Source organism: Equus przewalskii, chromosome 10 (genome assembly GCF_037783145.1).
Source record: "Equus przewalskii isolate Varuska chromosome 10, EquPr2, whole genome shotgun sequence".
NCBI lineage: Eukaryota > Metazoa > Chordata > Mammalia > Perissodactyla > Equidae > Equus > Equus przewalskii.
In genome coordinates this window covers 10,703,873-10,724,788 of record NC_091840.1, presented here as the reverse complement: position 1 = coordinate 10,724,788, position 20,916 = coordinate 10,703,873, and the positions used below count along the sequence as shown (strand labels likewise).

Sequence of the window (20,916 nt, the reverse complement as noted above, 5' to 3'; positions counted from 1 at the left end):
GCAAACCCAATTATGTCATTCCATGTTTACACTTACATTGCCTTTAGGATAAGATGGGGACACAGCCCTCCATTCTCTGAATCCCATCTACCACCACTTTAGCTCCATTTCTTGTCATGCTAGCATTCCATATCTTCTCAACTATGGATCAAGCCATACACTTTTTAACCTAAGTTTGTTCTTCTACTACTTCCTCCCATTCCGTTTTGCTTGACTATCTCCTACCTATCCTCCATGCCTTGGACTTGACCTCAGGACGCTTTTTATTACTCTGTACCTTTAGTAGGTCAAATTGTTCTATTACGCCTCCATAGCCCTGTACTCCCCACAACATTGCATTGATGACATTTTATGATACTGACTATTTAGTTATTTATAAATACAAGACACATATCTCTCTAGCTTATTATAACTACATCATCTAACATAGTACCTGGTATGTAGTAACCATGTAATAAACATTTATTGATTTACATGAGTGAATGTTATAACTGTGAGAGTCATCTATTTGTATTCTCACAGAATAACATGAGCTTTTGGATGAGAAGCACAAATTTAATCTTGCCTTTGTCACTTATTTTCAGTATTGGTTTTGACAAATTACTTAACTTCTCTGAATCTCAAATTTAATCTGTAAAATAAGCATGATAATATCCAACTCATAACACTGTTGTAAAAATTAAAAAGGTCCATAAAGGACTGGGCACATTTAAGTGCTTGACAAATGGGAGCTTTTAGCTGATTAGCTTAGTGTCTTATGAAGTGGAACTTACATCAAATGCCTATGAGTTTGAAGAATATTGGTGTGATCTGGTATGACATACTCCTTTCTCTGCTACTTAATTTCTTTAAGAACTCTCTTAATTTTAAATTTGATTTTCTGTACTATCCTGTCCAACCTTCCAAAGAAAATCCACTCACAAGGAGTCACCCTAGATACCACTTGTCATTCTTAAGTAGAACTTACTTTGTTCACCATTCTGTCTCATTTGCTGGTTAGTCACTGTCCTAGTCTCCTATTGCTGCTGTAACAAATTGCCTTAAACTTGATGGTTTAAAACAAATCCAACTTAATATTTTATAATCCTGGGGGTCAGAAGACTGGAGTCAGTCTTATGGGGCTAAAATACGGTGTCAGCAGGGCTGTGTTATTTCTAGAAGCTCTAGGGGAGGACAATTTCTTTGCCTTTTGCAGCTTCTAGAGGCCACCTGCATTCCTTGGCTCATGGTTGCTTTCCAACTTCAAGGTCAGCAAGGGCCAATCAAAACTTTCTCATACTACATCAATCTGACATTGATTCTTCTGCTTCTTTCTTCTATATTTAAGAACTCTTGTGATTCCATTAGGCTCACCTGGATGATCCACGACAGTCATTTATTAGTAACTTTAATTCTGTCTTCAAACTTAATTCTCCTTTTCCATGTAAAGAGACATAGCAGTAAGTTCTAGGGCTTAGGATGTGGACAAGTTTGGGAGAGCATCATTCTGCCACTCTGTGCCAGGCAAGTTCTTTATTGATGTAAGTCCAGTTCATGCTCCAAGATGTATGATGAGGTAAGTATTATCAATCCGTTTCATAGCTAAGGAAAAAGAAGCTCTACAATTTGCTTTCTCCCTGGTCATGACAGGCCATTGGCAGAACAGGGTTCTGAGCTTCTTTCTGCTGCCTGCCGTGAGTTCTGTGTTCTTTGCATGAGGCCCTGAAGCCTCTTGTGTGGGACCCTTCTGTCTCTGTCCTCTCCATCCTTATCAGGCACTGATAACAGGGGTTTGTCCCGTTCACTGAGATGAATGCATCTGTGTCGACACTCAGTTTGTTACCTGAGATACGTTTTACTCCCTGCTCTGGACCAACAATAATGAGGAACCTGAATAGTCAAGCCAACTCCTGTTTTCAAATAAGAAATTTGAGCATCTCTTGCATACATACACACAAATCAAAGTCTATAATTTGTGAAAATGAAAGCAACTTTAAAGACTGCAAGTGGAATGGCTGTTTTGAATACACACCTGGCTACCCCAAAAAGGCCTCTATTTCTTTTGCTTCTTAATGCCAGTGTAATATTGGAAGATTTCTTGTACATGAATGAAATGACTCCTCTCTTATATACTGAATTCTATTGCAAATGTCATTGGTATGTATTTCAATGTGTTTGACTCATTACGGAGGTGTTTAATGCCTGTGTTTCATGAATCAGATGTTACTATGTTAATAAGATATGTGCCAATAAAATTCTAGGTCTGGCATTTTTTTTTTAAATCAGAAAAATAATGAAATCAGTTTTACTGAGTGACACCTTACAAGCAATCAAATTTCCTTTGATAAACCCGTGCATGTTTTTATGTGTAGGGAAATGCTAAGTCATATTCCTACACCTACCTACAAGGTAATTCTGCAGATTAAATGAAGTTTGCAAAGTTCAGAGTGACCTTGGAAGGTAACCAGGCAGAACTGAAACTTCCCTTGTTCCGCCGAATCCGTTACGATTTCTGTTCTAATTCCTTTATCAAATGTTTCCTTTCCCATGGTACAGATATGGTGCTAAAAGCTTTGAAGATAGACTTTGTTTTAGTCCATATTTCCTGTTACGCTTGAGATCTGGGGCTGTGGGAAGGCAAAGAGAAAAAAGGGAGTCAGGTTCACAATTATTCTACTGGACCTTAGACAGGTTTCATCTTTACTTCAATCAAGTTTGCCCAGTAGAATCATACTAAAATTATTTTCTTTCTGTTTTTTCTTCAGTAAAAGAGAAAGAAATAATGTCTCATTGCACTGGAAAATATACAAGTCCTCTTGCAATAATAAACATAATTCATTCTCACTCCGGCAACCGGTGAGGTCACTTCCTGGTTGCTGAGCTTATAGGTTATTGAAACCACTGGGGTTTTGTTAAAAATAGCCATCTAATAAATCTGCCCCTTCTTTTAATTAGGATAATAGTGATAACTTTTTAATGGATTGTTTTCTCCCTATTAGGGCAACTGTAAAAAATCCCCAATAATGCCTATGTTGTGTAGAGTTGAATGGAATTGAAAAAACTCTGCTGGAATTCAAAATTAATTGCTGTGGATTCTTAAGAGAAGGTTCTAAGTGACTTCAGGTTACTGACAGGGGCTAAGTCAAGATAGCACACTGTTTCCTTCAATGGGTTCCAACTTTTCTAAAGCATTGGACAGTCCTAAAATAAACACTTCTCTTTAAATTCTATCTGAAAGAGAAAAAGCCATTTTCCCACATTTTCAGGCCAAATATAGATGTTGCCCTCATTTTACACTTCAGGAATATTCTAAAAATTATTAAAATGAAAGTAAATCTGAATGTCCTACAAGAGCATCTGGGCACTTTCTTATTGGATGGAAGCAGGTGGTGAAACTTAAAGTTGATTTCTTATACAAAATCACTAGATTCCCTCTTTGTAAGTAATTATGGCAGCTGTAGAATAATCATAAGGCACTGGACCTGAAGTCAGAGTTCCTGGATCTGGCCCCTCGCAATGCCTCTTACACATTCGGGTCTTGGGCAATGGCTAACTCTCTTGACCTTCAGTTTCTTCATTTGTAAAAGGTAAATGATAGTATTAATCTCACAGCTTTTGTATGACTTACATGCATTTAATATTAATTGAGCAACTAATAAAAAAAATAGTCTTGGAAATTTAGCTTTATTGCTCTCTTTCTGTGCATTAGGCACACCTGTGACCTAGAATGAGTTACAGGTGTGCCTAGATATTCATCTTCTCTGGCCCCAGGGAAGCTCGAATACCCAGGCAACTTGCCTCTGGCCGCAAGCAGGAGCATCTTTTCAATGCAGTGTTTGGTGTAAATATAACCATTGTTTCAGGGTTCCAAAGCATAGAAAAGATTGGGAAGCATAACTAATACACATCATATCAATTAAGTTATTACAACACATTTTAGAATTAAGGAGTTGGAAGCTGGGAGAATTTAACTAAATTGGTCCAAGTCACCCAAGTAGGTAAGAGGTGAAACTGTCATCTGACACTAGGTTTATCTGATTGTGATGATGTATCAACCTGACGGGGGTAAGGAATGCCAGATAGCTGGTGAAACATTATTTCTGAGTGTGTCTGTGAGGGCGTTTCAGGCAGAGATCAGGTTTTCAATCAGTGGACTGAGCAAAGAAGATCTGCCCTCACCACTGTGGATGAGCATCATCAAATTCATTGAGGACCTCAATAGAACAAAAAAAGTGAAAGAAGGATGAATTTTCGCTCTCTCCTTGAGCTGAAGTCTCCACATTCTTCTGCCCTCATACAATGGAGCTCCTGGTTCTTAGACTGTCAGACTCCAGAACTTATATCAGCAGTCCTCAGGTTCTCAGACCTTCAGCCTCAGACTAGGGGTTACACCACTGGCCCCCTTGATTCTCAGGCCTTTGGACTTAGAGTAAATTATACAACTGGTTTTCCTGGTTCTCCATCTTGTTAATGGCAGATTGAGGGAATTCTTAGCTTCCGTAACCGTGTGAGCCAGTTCTATAATAAATCTCTCTCTCTCTCCTGTTGTGTCTGTTTCTCTGAGGAACCCTGACTAACACACTAATCAAGGCTATGCTATTTACCCAACTCTATTGCAATTGTCATTAGTAATGTTGTTTATCAAATAATTCCAGCTTGTCCTTCTTTAAGGCATATTGTACAATTTCACTTCCTTGCCTTCTAGAGGTTAGGTGTGGCCAATGACTTGCTTTGGCCAATTAAATAGGAGGAGTGACATGATTCAGCTCTAAGTAGAGGCTTCAAGAGCTTCCTTTCTGGTTGTGGCAGTGATTATGAAAGCCTATGTTGAGAGAATTCCTCCATCAACCCAACTGTCACCCAAAGAGACCACACCAAATAAAGCCATCTTGTGTAGTACATGTAATGTGAGCAAGAAATGTACTTTTGTTGTTTTGTTAAGACACTAAGTTTTTGGGGATGTTTATAACCACAGAATAACCCAGTCTCCCCTGAGACAATTATGCTGCTGCCAAATATGTAGTAAGCTGTCAGTGGTATGTGGGCAAATCATGTTTTGGAGGATGGAGGAAGCCCTCATTGGTAATGTTGGGTGAATTTTGTGGTGCAAATACTTCCACTATGGCTGATTTCAAGCTACTGACATGATGACACTGAATGTACAGTTGGGACAAAACGGACAAAATCAACCCTGGCAAGCCAATGGGATGCCAGTTCCATTATACTGCTGTCTCAGGGTTTATGGTAGTAAGCAAAATGGATGTGACTCCTGATTTCACTGAGCTTGCAGCCTAGAGAAGCAAAATTAAATGTGATAATAGAGAAAGATGTACATACGTGTGTTCAATTTTATCAAGAATATAGTGACTGAAGAAGGATCTCTTCTATCCTTAAGTGCAAATCTTTTTTAACCTGGCATCCATCAAGAGGAAGGTGTTAGGATTTTTGCCACATGGCCTACCAACAACTAGATGCCTACTGGAGTCTACATCAACTCCAAGCTATTGATTCACTCCTTTTGAAATAAGCACCAATCACAAATTTAGCTAGTTCTATTAGAAATACACCGTGCACTGATGTATACTGGAATATTTACATACATTTTCATGACACCAAATTCTCTTTTGGATCAATCTAACTTTCCCTGACACCCCTTTCTAAATAATGACTCTTTGAAATAAAAATTTTAGGGAAAATGTGGAATACTATGAGTAAATGTTCAGAAACGTATGATTACTATATAGTCCTCTGTGGCAGAGACTGGCTAGATGCGTATCAATCCTGTTCTATTTTTCTGGACACACTAGAAGATGACTTTTTCCAGCCTCTTTTCTGATAAATTTGAGATTAGGAAAGCAGTGATGTACACCATTGCCAGATCTGTCCATACACGATTTCCCTTGCTCTCTGTTTTGCTAGTTGGCTGGCTGAACGTAGAGGATTCAGTAAAGGTCTCCAAGTAGTGGACTCTGGAAACTAGTGGCACCGAAAACAGAGATGTTTAGATCATGGGTGTCAGCCTAGCTGCTAAATGCCAAGTGGACTATGCGCTGAATTATTTTGCATTATTGTTGTAGTTATAACAGATGGTGTTAATTACCCTGACTGCTATCTCTTCTTATCTGAGAATATATTATATTTACTTGGAACTAAAAGGTTAGCATGTTATTTTGGATTTTACATGCAAGGAAGAAACTGGAGCACAGACTATTTCATCAAAACAATTGAGTTTGCCATGATACAAGTTAGATTATCTAAGCAGAAACAGAGGGAATTCAGAATGGGTTAAGAATGTAACCTGGCTTTATCCAGAGCATTAAAGATTACCAAAGAAAGAAATGAGTAATTGTTCCATGTGTCTTCCAAGTAAGAAGAGTTGAGGTCTTTCCTCCCTCTTCATTCTTAACTTTTAAAAGAGAGCTGCAGAGCTTCAGAATATGAAGTTATTTTTAGAAATACTTCTTTTAACAATGCTTAGGAGCACATTACTGCCTATTGTTGAAACTAGCAAATTCGGTTTAGATTGATCAAAATGCTCCAATTCTTGGTGTGTTAATTCCTCACAGGCCCTTGTTCAGTTCTTTGCATGCTTACATGAAAGGATGAAAATGTTTGCTAAAACTTTGTGATAAAAAGGATTATTTTGAATCAAATAAGTAATTAACAGCCTGTGGCCAACACAGTGTTGTACCACCCAGATGGCCTTTCAAGGAAGGACCTGCTGTCCAGCTGAAGATAATATGATCAGCAAAGGCCTCCAGCCATCAGCTCCTTCCGGGGCTGCCTCAGCTGCAGAAAGCTGCCTTGCCTGTGGCCAGGCAATGCCTGAATGTCACTCATCAATGACCCATCATGGCTGGAATGACCAGCAATATTCGCTCCTGAGCTCCCTGGTGGGCTGGCTGAGGTTTTTTGTGGCCAGCATCCCAAGTGACATCCACTTCTGCCCAGTCCTGCCTCTTGCTCCTTCTTTTCAAAGTAGTTGATCTCTAATAAACATCATTTGCCCCAAATTCCATCCCAGCATCACCTTCTGGAGAACCCAACCTGTGACATAGACTATTGAGAGGCTAGCCAACTGACAAGAATACATATATTTAAAAGTCAAATTTAAATTTAACTCTTGGTCTACCAGAGGACACCCACATCAGTCATACGCTAATGCTTGTTCTAGAATGAAGGCTAGAGATTCTTAATCTTGCTCCAAAATTTCTGACTGCTTTTTTTCTACATTTGCACTTCACAAACTAAGATATTAAACATATTTTTAAAAGACATTTCTAGCAAATAACACTTTTTTTTTCTCAATTCTAGTGGAAGAAAGGAAATTACTACTTGATTAATTCAATGCAGCCCATGGCTGTCAGAAATTACCAGAGTCTATAGCAATAAATAGTATATCTGCATCTTATCATTTCTTTTTTTACCTAAAAAAAAATGGGCCCATAGATGTTGATGAGAATCATTTTTACTTAGATCTGTACTGTAGTTTCACACACTCTCTCTCCCTATAATGATGATCATATGTAAAAATATACTGCAAAAATGATCTAATGTATCTTTCAACATTCGTCTTTACTATGATTATAAACCTCTATCGATATAATCTTATATCCTGGTTACTCTTGGAATTACAGCCACAGAAGCCTAGTTTGTTTATTAAAATAATACATCCAGTTTATCCCAGTTTCTACTATTGTATATTTCTGAAGATTACACCTGGGTCCATTCTTACATAGAGCTGAGAAAATTATCATAACAATGTTATGAGATGGAGACACTATAAAATTTCCTCTTTGCAAAAATATTTCTGAATTGTCTGCCATAGAGACTGGCATTTACTGCTAATGACCTTGTTCTTCAGATCGTGAAGAATAGTTAATTATTGTTTAGTGTATACTATGTTTAGTTAGTTATTACATATGTTTAGTGTATATTATGTTAGTTATGTTGGTTATAATGTATATTGTTCAGTGTATTTTTATGGTCATTTGCTACTTTAAATACCTTACATGAATTATCTTGGTGAGCCCTCAAGACAACCTTATAAGAAAGGTGTTTTTTATCATGGTCATCCCATTTCACGGATGAGGGAACTGAGGTCCAGAGAGTCACAATAACATACCCAAAATAACAGTTAGTACAGATAAAACCAGGATGCAGACCCATGTAGCCTCTTATTTACTAGGTTTTACAACTAATATTTAAGGTACTACTTTCCAGGAGTCCTCAAGTATAGAGTAAATACCAGTAAAAAAGATAACTCACTAAACTATTATTAGTTGAACTTAATGTTTGTGATTTAATTATTTATGTGCCTAAATAATTGATACACAAGTTAGAATTAGTTTATTAACTTATCTAGGATTGTCTTAGGAGACTGGGTCATGGTAAAATAGGATATAATTGGAAATGGAGAGAGGTGAAGAGGAAGGGGGGATGAGTCTAAAACAAGAATTGCTTTCTGGAAAGGGCACTTTGGACGTGGAGCCACACTGAATGGTCCCTTGAGGCCAGGGGAGAGAAGCATAAAGACAGTGAATGTCTTGTGATGTGGGGGTGGGATTCAATGCATAGAAAGAGAAAGCATCATGTTGCCAAGAAATGATTTTCCCTCTGGCTGGTCTTTTCCAACACCGTTTTAATTTCTCTTCATAACACTGAAGCACAGTGACAGTATGATAATCCACTCTGAATTTTCAAATGGATTCAAATATGTTTGGAGCTCTAAAGCCATAAAATGTTTATTGTACAAAATTAAATATAAAAAATATTTACTTTGCCTACAAGATGGTAGAACTTGGGCATATAAGTAATTTAATGGTTGGATAACTGGAGGTTATCTATTTAAATGAGTTTAGTTTCTAATCAAAATTCAAAATGCAAGTTCTGTGGATTTTTGTGTGATCCCTTATTCAATATACACTCTTTTATGAGACATTTCTGTAAGTCTTTGTGTTCCAGCAGTAGATGAGTCACACATTTCACTGAGTGTTTTAATTTTTCAACATACCGGATCCTTGGAAAAAATTGAAAGTATGATTTTTCCCTTATGTTATCAAAGAAAACCAAATTTAAAGACTCTTCTAGAATGGGTTTTCATATCTCACATCATCACTTATCTAACCTATTCAGTTCTAGTTCCGCCTTCCTCCAAACATTCTTATGATTGAGCCAGTCCTGTAACAACTAGCTTTGTAAAGGGGTGGGGGGTGACTTTCTGCAGGCACTGATTACAACGTTTGTGTAAATTACTTCGAAGTTTGGCAGATCTCTTTCTAGAGACAGGGACTCTTCCTGTTATTATTTTGCCAAAATCTGCTTGACTCTCTGATCTTTGTATTATGAAAACAAAATGCCTTTACTGAATCCTGACATGTTATAAGCTTGACAGTGCTAAATTACCTCTCAAAAGCAGCAATGTTTTAGCCTGTCTTCTTTAAAAAAATCTGTTCTAATTTCTTAACTGCTGAAAAAGAGCAGAGCTCACATCAAATGTGACTCATAATATCAAATCCGGTGCCTTTCTCCCTCCTCCTCCTGCCCCTTTAAAAATTGATGGTGTACTCTGTCGCTTTCTGACTAGTTGAAGGTATCATAAAATTCTTGAGTGGGAGGGGAAGGAAGGTTTGGCTCAATTCTTCATGAGAATTCAGCCAGCCATTCCAAGAACAGGAGGCAAGAGTGCTCATAATTGTAAAGTCTAATGATATTACAATGTATATCACCTCCCACCACTGGTTAATTTCTGTATAACCAATTTGCTCTAAAATTGGTAACTGTAAAAAAAAAAAAAGTCTATTGTGGGTTGGGTTTGGTCTACCAGGATAAAGCTCAGGTCTCCAGGATAAAAATGCACGTGTGGCAAAAACCAACTTCCCTCCTCCCCTTCTTCAGCTATTCTGTCCAGAAGTATTGACAGCTGCTCGTAAAGACAGCTGCTTTTGTCCTCCTAATCATGGGAAGTGGTACGATGGTTTAGGAATAAAATTACATGTAAGCTTCCCACAATTCCGGAATGGGGGACCCTGATCCTGATAGGTAAGCCAAGCTACTTAAGAGGCAGTCCCCTATTGCAAATGGGCATCAGTGTGTTTTATCTGACCTTTGATCAGGAAGCTGGGTGTGGCACATAAATATGCTCTTTCCATTTTAGTATCAACGTGGCCACACTTTTATTTTGATGTATAATGAACACAATTCCAATATTTAAAATTCAACTAATACTTACCGAGTACCTACTCTGTGCCAGTTACTGAGTTAGACCATATTGACAAATACAAGGTAGGTTAGACATATTCTCAACTTGAAGAGTCTCCATGGACACATCCCTTCCAAAATCTACTGGATCCATCTAAGGGAACATAAGCAAGGAAGGGACTTAGTCTTTGGCATGGAAGGGGGCAGTTACCAATGTCTAGAGGTATTTCTGGTTGTCATAACTGGGGAGGGGATGCTACTGGCATCTAGTGGATAGAGGCCAGGGATGCTGCTAAATATCCTATAATGCACAGGACAGTCCTCCATAACAAAAAATGATCTGGCCCAAAACATCTGTAGTGGTGAGGTGGAGAAAATCTGGCATAAATCAACTCCATAAACAATGGGGATGGGGTAGAAAAGAATATCCGGCATTTATCCAAATAGCGTTTTTTTTTTTAAAGAATAAAATTGTATATAGATCTTTGAGGACAGAAGAGGTGACAAGGAGGCTGGGATAGCCCTGAGTAGAATTGAGAGGTCCTTGTATTGTAAGAATATTTCTAAAGGGTCTTAGCCTCTGCTTTTCGGGACTGCAATTGTTGCATATGAAACATAGTCATCAACCAGTCCTTAAGATAACAAAAGCTACAACATCAACACAAACAACTAACCCATCAACAGCACTTATTATGAGTTGACCGCTGTTCTAAACACGTACGTTAGATTTGAAACTATGCTATTGAGTGAGCATTACTATTGTGCAAGTTGTATAGATGAGGAAACCAAGGTCTATGGCGCAGTTAATTTGTGGTCCTGTGGCCTCCCAGCTGTACGTGGTAGAGCCCTGACTAGAACCTAAGTAGTTTGGATTCAGTCTTTGCTCCTAACTGCAAACAACTGCCTTTTCTCACGTGAGCTGTTGAAATTTTATTCCATCTCAGCTAAATTTCAGGTGTGTGATCTGGACAAGTTATTTTCTCTGTGCTTCATTTTTATCATCTGTAAGATTGATCTACTACTCGATTTTGGTTGTGGTAGGGTTTAAATGAGTTAGTGCATGTAGGGCATTTAGAGCTGAAAAAGGGTAAGTTCTTAAGAAATTTCACCTGTAATGATGATGATGCTACTTCCCTGTGGCATGTGCATTTTAGGATGGCCTTACATAGTGGGGAAAGATTGCACAGCTTTTGGAGTCAAGTAGAGTTGGTCCATACCCTTTCACTGCCTGTAGTTAGCTGTGTGACTTTGACCAAGTTAAGGAGCTCTTCAGGCCTTATCTTTCTGTTCTCTTTCTTTCTCTGGCTCTCTCTCTCTGTCTCTCTCTCTGTCTCTGTCTCTCTCTCTCTGTCTTTCTCACTCTCTCTCCCTCTTTTTCTTTTTCTCCCTCTTTCTTTCTTTCTTTTTCCCTACCCACTCTTTCTCTCTTTCTTTTCTCTCTTTCCTCCTCTCTTTTCTTTTTCCTTTGTCTCTTTCCTAAACGTGAATAATTCCTTGGAAAAAATAAACAAATTTTTATGTGGAAATGTACAGTATAATACCTGAAATAAAAGGAATAAATCAAAAGAAATAAAATTTTAAATACTGTGAGCCATTGGGAATCATAATTTCACATTAGTCTTCTACTGTCACCTGATCCGTGCTATTTAAGTGTATTTCATTCTTTTTTGTTAAATCATCTCTCTTATGAGAATATTGCCCTCTGTACTTAGATAGCCAGCATGTGGTCACTAAAAAGTTTTGCATGCTAGGGGGCTGGCCCCGTGGCCGAGTGGTTAAGTTCGCGCGCTCCGCTGCAGGCGGCCCAGTCTTTCGTTGGTTCGAATCCTGGGCGCGGACATGGCACTGCTCATCAAACCACGCTGAGGCAGCATCCCACATACCACAACTAGAAGGACCCACAACTAAGAATATACAACTATGTACCGGGGGACTTTGGAGAGAAAAAGGAAAAAAATAAAATCTTAAAAAAAAAGAAAAAAAAAAACCACACACAAAAAACGTCTAGCAGGGTGCTGGTGTGTGGTATGAGTTCAATAATGTGCATTGAATAAATGGGGGAAAACTGTTAAAAAAAAAAAAAAGTTTTGCATGCTAATGGTAAATCCAGTGTATGTGTGTGTGTCTGTGAGTGTATGCATGTGCACCTGTGAATAGGCAGGCATATGCATATAGAAAACCAAAGAAGAGGGAAAAGACACACCTTCTCTACTTGAGCCTACAGGCACATGCCCTTTTGACAGGTGATGTAGAAGAGGGCGTGATGGAAGGCTGGGCAGGGAAAAGCTTGTTCTGGTGGATGGTTTGAGAGCATATTAGCTGCCAGAGGATGCAGTTGGTGTGGTTGGAAACTGGGAGTATAGAAACATTATTCTCAGCTTTTATTGATTAAACTGTTGTCCATAACCTAGCATTTGTCATGTCTTAGATTACTGAATTTTTTTACAGCTTCCTCTTATACACTGTGCTCTTAAAGATATTAAACAGAACTGTCTCTCTTTGAACGTGTTTTCAAGCAAAGACCTTTTTAGGAAAACAGACTATATATCGTTGATTAGGATAGAAGTGTATGACTTGGAGTCAGCATGATACACAATTTAAAGGCACCCGGGGAGTGACTAACAACACTAGCTATTTTATGAATCAGTTATTGAGGCAGTGAAGAGTGAAGGATATAACACAGGTTCACATCTCTCTTGGATCATTAAGTATTACTTTGACATATTGAATGTTTCCAAAGAAATGACATTTTTGATCAGATACAGGGAATTGGTTACTAAGAAGGTTGGGTCATTGGATCAGCCTCTGTTATATTTTTATTAACATTGATATGTTCTGTTTTTGATTAAGGGCTGGGATTCCAAAGTCTGATTTTTAAAAATCATTTCTTCTGATTTTTGGAAAAGGAAGCCTGCTTTATTAATTTTTTCTTTTCCAAAGTCCAAGGTGTAGAGAAAAATCTATGAATCAGCTTTGTAGTATATTTTGTGAATGGTAGGGCAAACTAACCACGTTATTCTGCAGCTTCTAACTAGTTAAAGGTTATGTCAGTGAGTGGAGCAGTACAATGCAAATGACGTCATTGAATTGGAAGTCTTGGTTTTCTTGGTAAATGTTTTCTTTGTTTGCTGTGCAATCCTCTAACTGATTCTACTTCTGAACCTAGTCATAGGTAATCGAAGATATCAGATTCAAGAGAGGTGCAAAGAGTGTCACATCTTCCTTATCATATGGGTTCTTGCTTCTCCTAAAAATCTAATTATGATTTATTTCCTACCTTCCGCTAAGAGGCTGTCAGGATGAATGACACCAATCCCAACCACCAGCAGATGTCCAAGTCCCCCAGACACCCATTGCCGCCTGAATATGTTTATGCCTCAATCTCCCGTGGTTCCATTCCTTCAAACCCTCCCACTCACTCTGACCTCTGGAAACTTATGCTGTCATCAGTTAAACTCCCTGTATGTTAACTCTTTTCTCTGAAAATTCCTCTTATATTTTTGCTTTAACACAAGTGCTTCCCAAACGTAAGTGTTCCCAACATCGCTTAGAATGTTTGTAAAAGTACGGATTGAGGGGACCTACTCTGAGTCTCTGATTCAGTAGGGTTATTGTAGAGACCTGGAATTTGCATTTCCATCTAGTTCCCAGGTGCTGCTGCTGCTGCTGCTGCTGGGTTTGGGACCACACTTTGAGTACCATTTCTGTAATGGAAACTTTGTTATCTCTCAGGATACTGCTTTCCCTACACTCCTCTCAAATGGTGGCTGTTGTTCTATTCACTTTCCAAATACAATTATAATTTAAGACAGTTTGGGTATTTGCTTTGCTGTTGACAGCTGTTCTCATACTATTCCTTTTCACTCCTTCCTCAAATACATTAGAAAGCCATCAGATAATGTCACCTGCAACACATTTTGTGGCAGTTTCCACCAACCTTCCAATCACTTCCCCTTCTTCATTGAAATATTTTAGTATCTGACTACCTTTCTGTCTTATTATGCTTGCCAACATTCTTACTGTCTTCACCATCTCCATACATGGCCCATGACCCTACCACTATTTCTCTATCGCCTCATCCACCTACTCTCCTCCGCATACAGCTTAGATTCCAGACCCCAAAATTCCTTCAACTTTCTCTTCAAACAAAACCTTCCTATATTTTCCCTGCAAAATGCTAACCCTGGCTAACCCCACCTCTGCCTATTCTGGGCCTGGACCCAAGAAGTCTTACACAGATGGAAAAACAACAAAACAAAATAAAAATGCAGAACCATGCTACCAATTTCCACTTTAAATACATGATAAAAAAATCTCAAATGGGTTTTTAGCACAATCGTAATGCAGGTCTCTATTCTGGCAACCAGTAACTGAGTAGAAGTTGAGATGGATGCTCAAAGTCTCAGACAAGAGGCAGAATAAAGTAGTGGTTGAAAGTCTGGATTGTGGAGTCAAACATCTGAGTCGACACCGGTCTCTGACTTTTACCAATTGAGTGTCCTGGAGCAAAATATCTAGTCTTTCTACAGCTTTGTTGCCTTATCAAGAAAATGGAAAAAAATAATAGCTTATACTTAATTTTTGTAAATATTAAATTATATAAAGCATATAAAATATTAGCATAGTGCCTGGCTACCGGTAGGCACCTGGTAAATATTAGCTATTATTATTATTATCAATAATGTCATTGAATTTATAATCCATACCTTAATTTTTACCAAGACAGACCCACCTTTGGAACCTAAGGTTAAAGCATTCACTAACTAGTTTTTCCGGTACTGATTCCTATAAACGGTGTCTGAGTGTGTACATTTATGTTGTCACAACATGGATCAAACTAGCTAAACTGAGGGATTCAGTTACTTGGATGTCTGTGGACCTGGAATAAACTTTACAACTTGATATTTCAGGAAAGCCAGTCTGTTAGCACGTACATGAATGGTTTTCCTGGAATAATTAAATGTTTTCCAAGTCTAGCCATGCCCTCCCCTTACCTTCTGACAAACAGAGTAAAATGAAAACAATTTGGAGGAAGCAGTAATGCACTAATCAGTAAGTCTTTCTTTATGAGGTAATAAATCCTCGTTTCCTCAACAACCATTAAGTGCTCCATTCATGAAATGTAGTCAAATCATTAAGGAAAGAGCTGACAACAGGTGTGAGGCTTTGTTTCCAGAATTCAGTTCATCATAGACACAATCAGATTATTTTTTAAGTCAATTAACAAATGACATAGGAAATGGGGAAAGCGAGGCATTTAGGGGAAGCTAAGAGTGGACAGAGGTCTGGTAAGAATATTTTAAAAATTTATCAGGAAAAAAAACAAATCAAGAAAACACTAACGGGCAAACCACAGATAATCGCCATTACTGATGGCAAGAGAAAGATGAGGAGGTAATGATTAGTGATAATAGCTGTGAACTTACTAATGGCTGTTCTCCCATCTGTCCCCAATGCCACAGAACCATAAACATCTAATTATACTAAGTCTGATGTCTTGACTAAAAAGCCCTTATTTATTCTTTAGTACTTTCAGAGAGCAAATATTTTATTTGAGCAAAGGTTATTACAAAATTGAGATCACTGTGGATGGTTTTGTTAGGTAGCAGATTTTCTCCTCAGCAACAGATCCTCTAAAAAACATATTACCAGCTGACAATTTTGATGAGGCTGAGAACATCATCATGTAATAATTTATAGATATAATGTGAAAAATTCCTGCAAAGTACAAATGCCTCCTTTAGTTCCATAACAAGAAGGAAAATAACACATCCAAGAAGAAATAGATGGGCTAATGAGAAAAAAGCCAATGAAGGAACTTCTATACTATTTGAAAAACCATTTTTAAAGCTACTGCAGAATAAAAGAAATGGTTACCAAGAAACGGAAAGAAGTTTGAGAAAATAATTTCAATAACAGTAAAACCATTTTTATACGTAGAAATACATTTTTTGTTTAGTCATAAATATAATATTTTTATATTTTTCAAGTGCCCTAAGTACATTAAATCAACATAAAACTGGCAAATAACAAGGTCTTATCTTTTGAAGCATGTTCATATAGCACAGGATTGTTGCAAGGATAACAAGTTAGTGTGTGTATGTGATTAGAACAATGCCTGGTATAAATTAAGTGCTCAATAAATGTTGTCAATAAAAGATAATTATCATCATCATCTTCATGATGATCATCATATACTGTGAACAATATATATGTTCTGGTTTATCAGATAAACCAAGCAATTACCAACTTTTAAAACATGTAAATCTATTTTCCCTTAGTGGTGATACTTTCAAAAATTAAAAAAGAGATTTAAGGAGGGACTGGTCTGCCAGATAATAAACCAAATCATAGAAATTGTATAGGGAAAGTGATAAATAAGCAGTAAAAAAAAAAAGGGAACAGATTATACTGCCAACAGATACTATCTAAAACATTAAATCTTAGTGTTTTGAGCAATACTTGATGAGATGTGAAATATTTAAAGATACTTCACCAATTGCTTTTCAAGTAAAGTTTCTTACTTTTTAATTATATAGAACAATTTCAGAAAATTGCACAAGTATGCAGTTTGATGAAATTGTACAAGATAAGGGCATGACCCCATGACCCAGATCAAGATATAGAACACACCCGCACCCCAGAAATTCCCTCTGATTCCCTCTCTGTGATTACTTCTGCACAAAGATAGTCACTTTTTAAATTTGTAACTCATATATTAACTTTGTTTTTAAAAATCTTATGCAAATGAAATCTTTTGGGTCAGGCATCTTTTCTTGACATTATGTTTATATAATTTCTTTATTTTATCTCTAACATAGATTTTTCATTTTCATTGTTATATAATACTCTGCTGCACGAACATAATTTAATTATCTATTATATTATTAATGGACATTTGGGTTACTTAGTTTTTCAATATTTCCAGTTTGAAGTATTATTTTATATATTTACTGTGTTATATTACTGTTAATGGTATATTTTCCATGTTTTCTTTTTCTTCTCTTTTGAATGATCGAATATTTCTTATTATTTTATTTTCCTCCTCTATTAGCTTGTTAGTTGTACATTACTACTTTTATTGACTTCCAGAGTACAAAATGAATCTCTAACTATGAGTTAGTGCTTTTATCACTTCCTGGACAATGCAAGGACTTTAGGATACCAACTCCAATTCCCCTTCTATCTTTTTTTCTACTTTGTCATGTTTTTATTTCACGTATACATATATTTTAACTCCTGTATGGCATTATTGTTACTTAAAGTCAATATTTATTTAGACTTATCCATATAATTACTCTTCTTTTGTTCTGTATGTCTTATGTTTAGCACTTCCAGCTGGGATCATACTCCTTCAAAGAACTCTTATTCAAAGAACATCGCTAGTATTTAATGTTGGTAGTATTTAATGTTGCTAGTATTTAATTTAATGACAAATTATCTTGGTATTTGTTTTTTTCTGAAAATATCTTTATTTCCCTTTCATTTTTGAAAACATTTGATCAATACAGAATTATAGGTTAACTTTTCTGGGGAGTGTCTTCTGGATGCCATCTTTTGTGTTGAAAAGTCAAATATCAAACTTATTGTATTTCCATTAAAGGGAATTTATTCATTTCTCTAGGTGATTTTAAAATTTTATCTTCGTCTTTTCTTTTCAGCCATTTTTATTTGATAAACCTATGTGTGGTTTTGTTCTTATTCATCCTGTTTGGGATTTGCTTAATTTTTAAATCTGTGGGTTGATGCGTTTAATCATTTCTGGAAAATTATTGGCCACTATGTCTTCAAATATTGCTTCTGACACATTTGCTTTCACCTGTTATTCTGGGAATCAAATTACATGTATTTTAGATTTTTCCACCATGTTTCATGTATCTCTTATGTCCTTTTCTGTGTTTTCTCTTTTTGGGGTTTAGTCTGATATTTTGCCTCTCTTATAATCAAATCATTCTTCTGTTCTATCTAATCTACTGCAATCTGTTGAGTTCTTAATTTCAATTATAATTTTTTTTTCAGTTCAGAGCCTTCCATTTGATTTGTAAAACTTTTTTTTTTGATGTCTACTTTATTTACTTCTCTAAACCACTTTTCTTTATTGTGGTAACATTGATTTATCACATTATATAAATTTCAGGTATACTTCCTTATTTCAATTCCTTTGTAAATTATGTCATGTTCACCACCCAAAAACTAATTACAATCCATCACCACACACATGTGCCTAATCACCCCTTTCTTCCTCTTCCCTCCCCCTTTCTCCTTTGAATTCTTCATTGACCCAATCGTTGTTCAGTAGCATTTTATTTAACCTCCACTTATTTGTGGCATTTCTGATTTTATTCTTGTAGTTGATTTCTAGTTTCATACCTTTGTGGTCAGAAAATATACTTGGTGGTATTTCAATCTTAAATTTTTTGAGACTTGTTTTGTGGCCTAATATGTGATCAATCCTGGAGAATATTCCATGTGCATTTGAAAAGGCTATGTATTCTGCAGTTTTTGGATGGAATGTTCTGTATATGTCTACTAAGTCCATCTGATCTAATGTGTCATTTAAAGCCAATCTTTCCTTATTGATCTTCTGTTTGGATAATCTATCCTTTGGTGTAAGTAGAGAGTTAAAGTCTCCTACTGTTATCGTGTTACTGTCTAATTTTCCTTTTATATCTGTTAATAATTGCTTTATATATTTAGGTGCTCCTATGTTGGGTGCATAGATATTTAGAAATGTTATATCTTCTTGTTGGATTGTTCCCTTTAGCATTATGTAGTGCCCTTCTTTGTCTCTTGTTACAGTTTTTGTTTCAAAGTCTATTTTGTCTCATATTGCTACCCCTGCTTTCTTTTCTTTGCCATTTGCATGGAGTATCTTTTTCCATTCTTTCACTTTCAGTTTGTGAGTGTCTGAAGTGTGTCTCTTGTATGAAGCATATATATGGGTTTTGTTTTTTATCCAATCAGCCACCCTATGCCTTTTGATTGGAGCATTTAGTCCATTCACATTTAAAATAGCTATTTGATAAGTATGTACCCATCGCCATTTTGTTACTTTTTTTCTGGGTGTTTTAGTAATTCTTCTCTGTTATCTTCTTCTGCTCTTGCTCTCTTCCCTAGTGGTTTGATGGCTTTCTTTAGTATTATATTTGAGTTCCTTTCTCTTAATTTTTTGTGTATTTAGTATAGGTCTCTGGTTTGTGATCACCATGAGGTTCATATACAATAATCTATGTATATAGCAATCTCTATCAAGTTGATTATCTCTTTAGTTTGAGCTCTGTCTAAAGGCTCTACTCTTTTACTTCCCTCCTCCCACATTTTATGTTTTTGATATCATATCTAACCTCTTTGTGTGTGTGTATCCATTATCCTCTTATCATTGAAATAGGTAATTTCAGTACTTTTGTCTTTTGACCTTCGTAATATCTTCATTGGTGGTTGATCTGCTACCTTTACTGTATTTTTGCCTTTACCAGTGATTTAATTGCCTTCTTTTTTTTTTTTTTTTGATAATTTTCGTATTCCTGTTTGTGGTCTTCTCTTTCCCACTTAAATAAGTCCCATTAGCATTTCTTGTAGAACTGGTTTCTTGGTGATAAAATCCTTTAATTTTTGCTTGTTTTGGCAACTCTTTTCTCTCTTTCCATTCTGAAAGATAATCTTGCCAGGTAGGGTATTCTTGGCTGTAGGTTTTTCCTTTCAGCATTTTAAAGATATCATGCCACTCCCTTCTAGCCTGTAAGCTTTCTGCTAAGAAGACAGCTGATAGCCTTATGGGGTTTCTTTTGTACATAACTTGTTGCCTTTCTCTTGAGGCTTCTAGGATTCTCTATCTTTAATTTTGGACATTTTAATGATAATGTGTCTTGGTGTGGGCCTTTTTGTTTATCTTGTTTGGTGCTCTCTGTGCTTCCTGTACCTGGATGTCTGTTTCCTTCCTTAGGTTAGGAAAGTTTTCAGCTATTATTTCTTCAAATAGATTCTCTGCCTCTTTGTCTCTCTTCTTCTTCTGGTACACCTATAATACAAATGTTAGTGCGCTTGATGTTCTCCCAGAGGTCCCTCAGACTGTTTTCATTATTTTTAATTCTTTTTTATCTGTTCAACTTGAGTGATTTCATCTACTCTTTTGTTCAGCTTGCTGATCAGCTCTCCTTGTATCATCTACTCTGCTATTGAGTCCCTCTAGTGAATCTTTCATTTCCAGTATTGTATTCTTCATTTATGATTGGTTCTTTTTTATATTTTTCAATTCTTTGTTGATGTTCTCAGTGAGTTCATTCATTCTTCTCCCAAGGTCAGTGAGCATCCTTATGACTTTTTGTTTGAACTCTTTGTCAGGCAGGTTTTTTATTTCTGTTTCATTAACTTCTTTTTCTGGGGTTTTGTCCTGTTCCCTCACTTGGAATGTATTCCTTTACCTCCTCAATTTGCTTCTTTCTCTGTGCTTTTCTCTATGTATTATGCGGGTCAGCTATGTCTTCTGAACTTGGAGAGCTGCTCTTATGTAAGAGATGCCTTAAGAGGCCCAGCAGTGTGCTTGCCTCTCATCACCAGTTCCAAATGTTCCAGGAGTGACCCCTGTGTTGGCTACATGTGTCCTTCTTTTGTGGCAGGGTTGCCTTTGCTCCTGGTGCTCAGGGAGGCTAGGCTGTCCCCCTGGCTGGCTGGTTGTAATGTTCAGCTGCATGTGGCTGCTTTGGACTCTTCAGTCACTTTATCAGGCATGTGGAGCCC

At 36.9% G+C, this 20,916-nt stretch overlaps 1 long non-coding RNA gene across 1 annotated transcript in view; it reads right to left on the bottom strand.

Moving 5' to 3' along the window:
- Window positions 1-20,916, bottom strand: part of LOC139073855 (uncharacterized) — a 52,163-nt gene that overhangs the window by 16,360 nt on the left and 14,887 nt on the right. The window contains exons 3-4 of the long non-coding RNA XR_011522942.1: window positions 10,211-10,333; window positions 2,382-2,606 (exon numbers count right to left, since the gene is read on the bottom strand). This is a non-coding gene — a long non-coding RNA (uncharacterized lncRNA). The remainder of the gene's footprint in view (window positions 1-2,381; window positions 2,607-10,210; window positions 10,334-20,916) is intronic.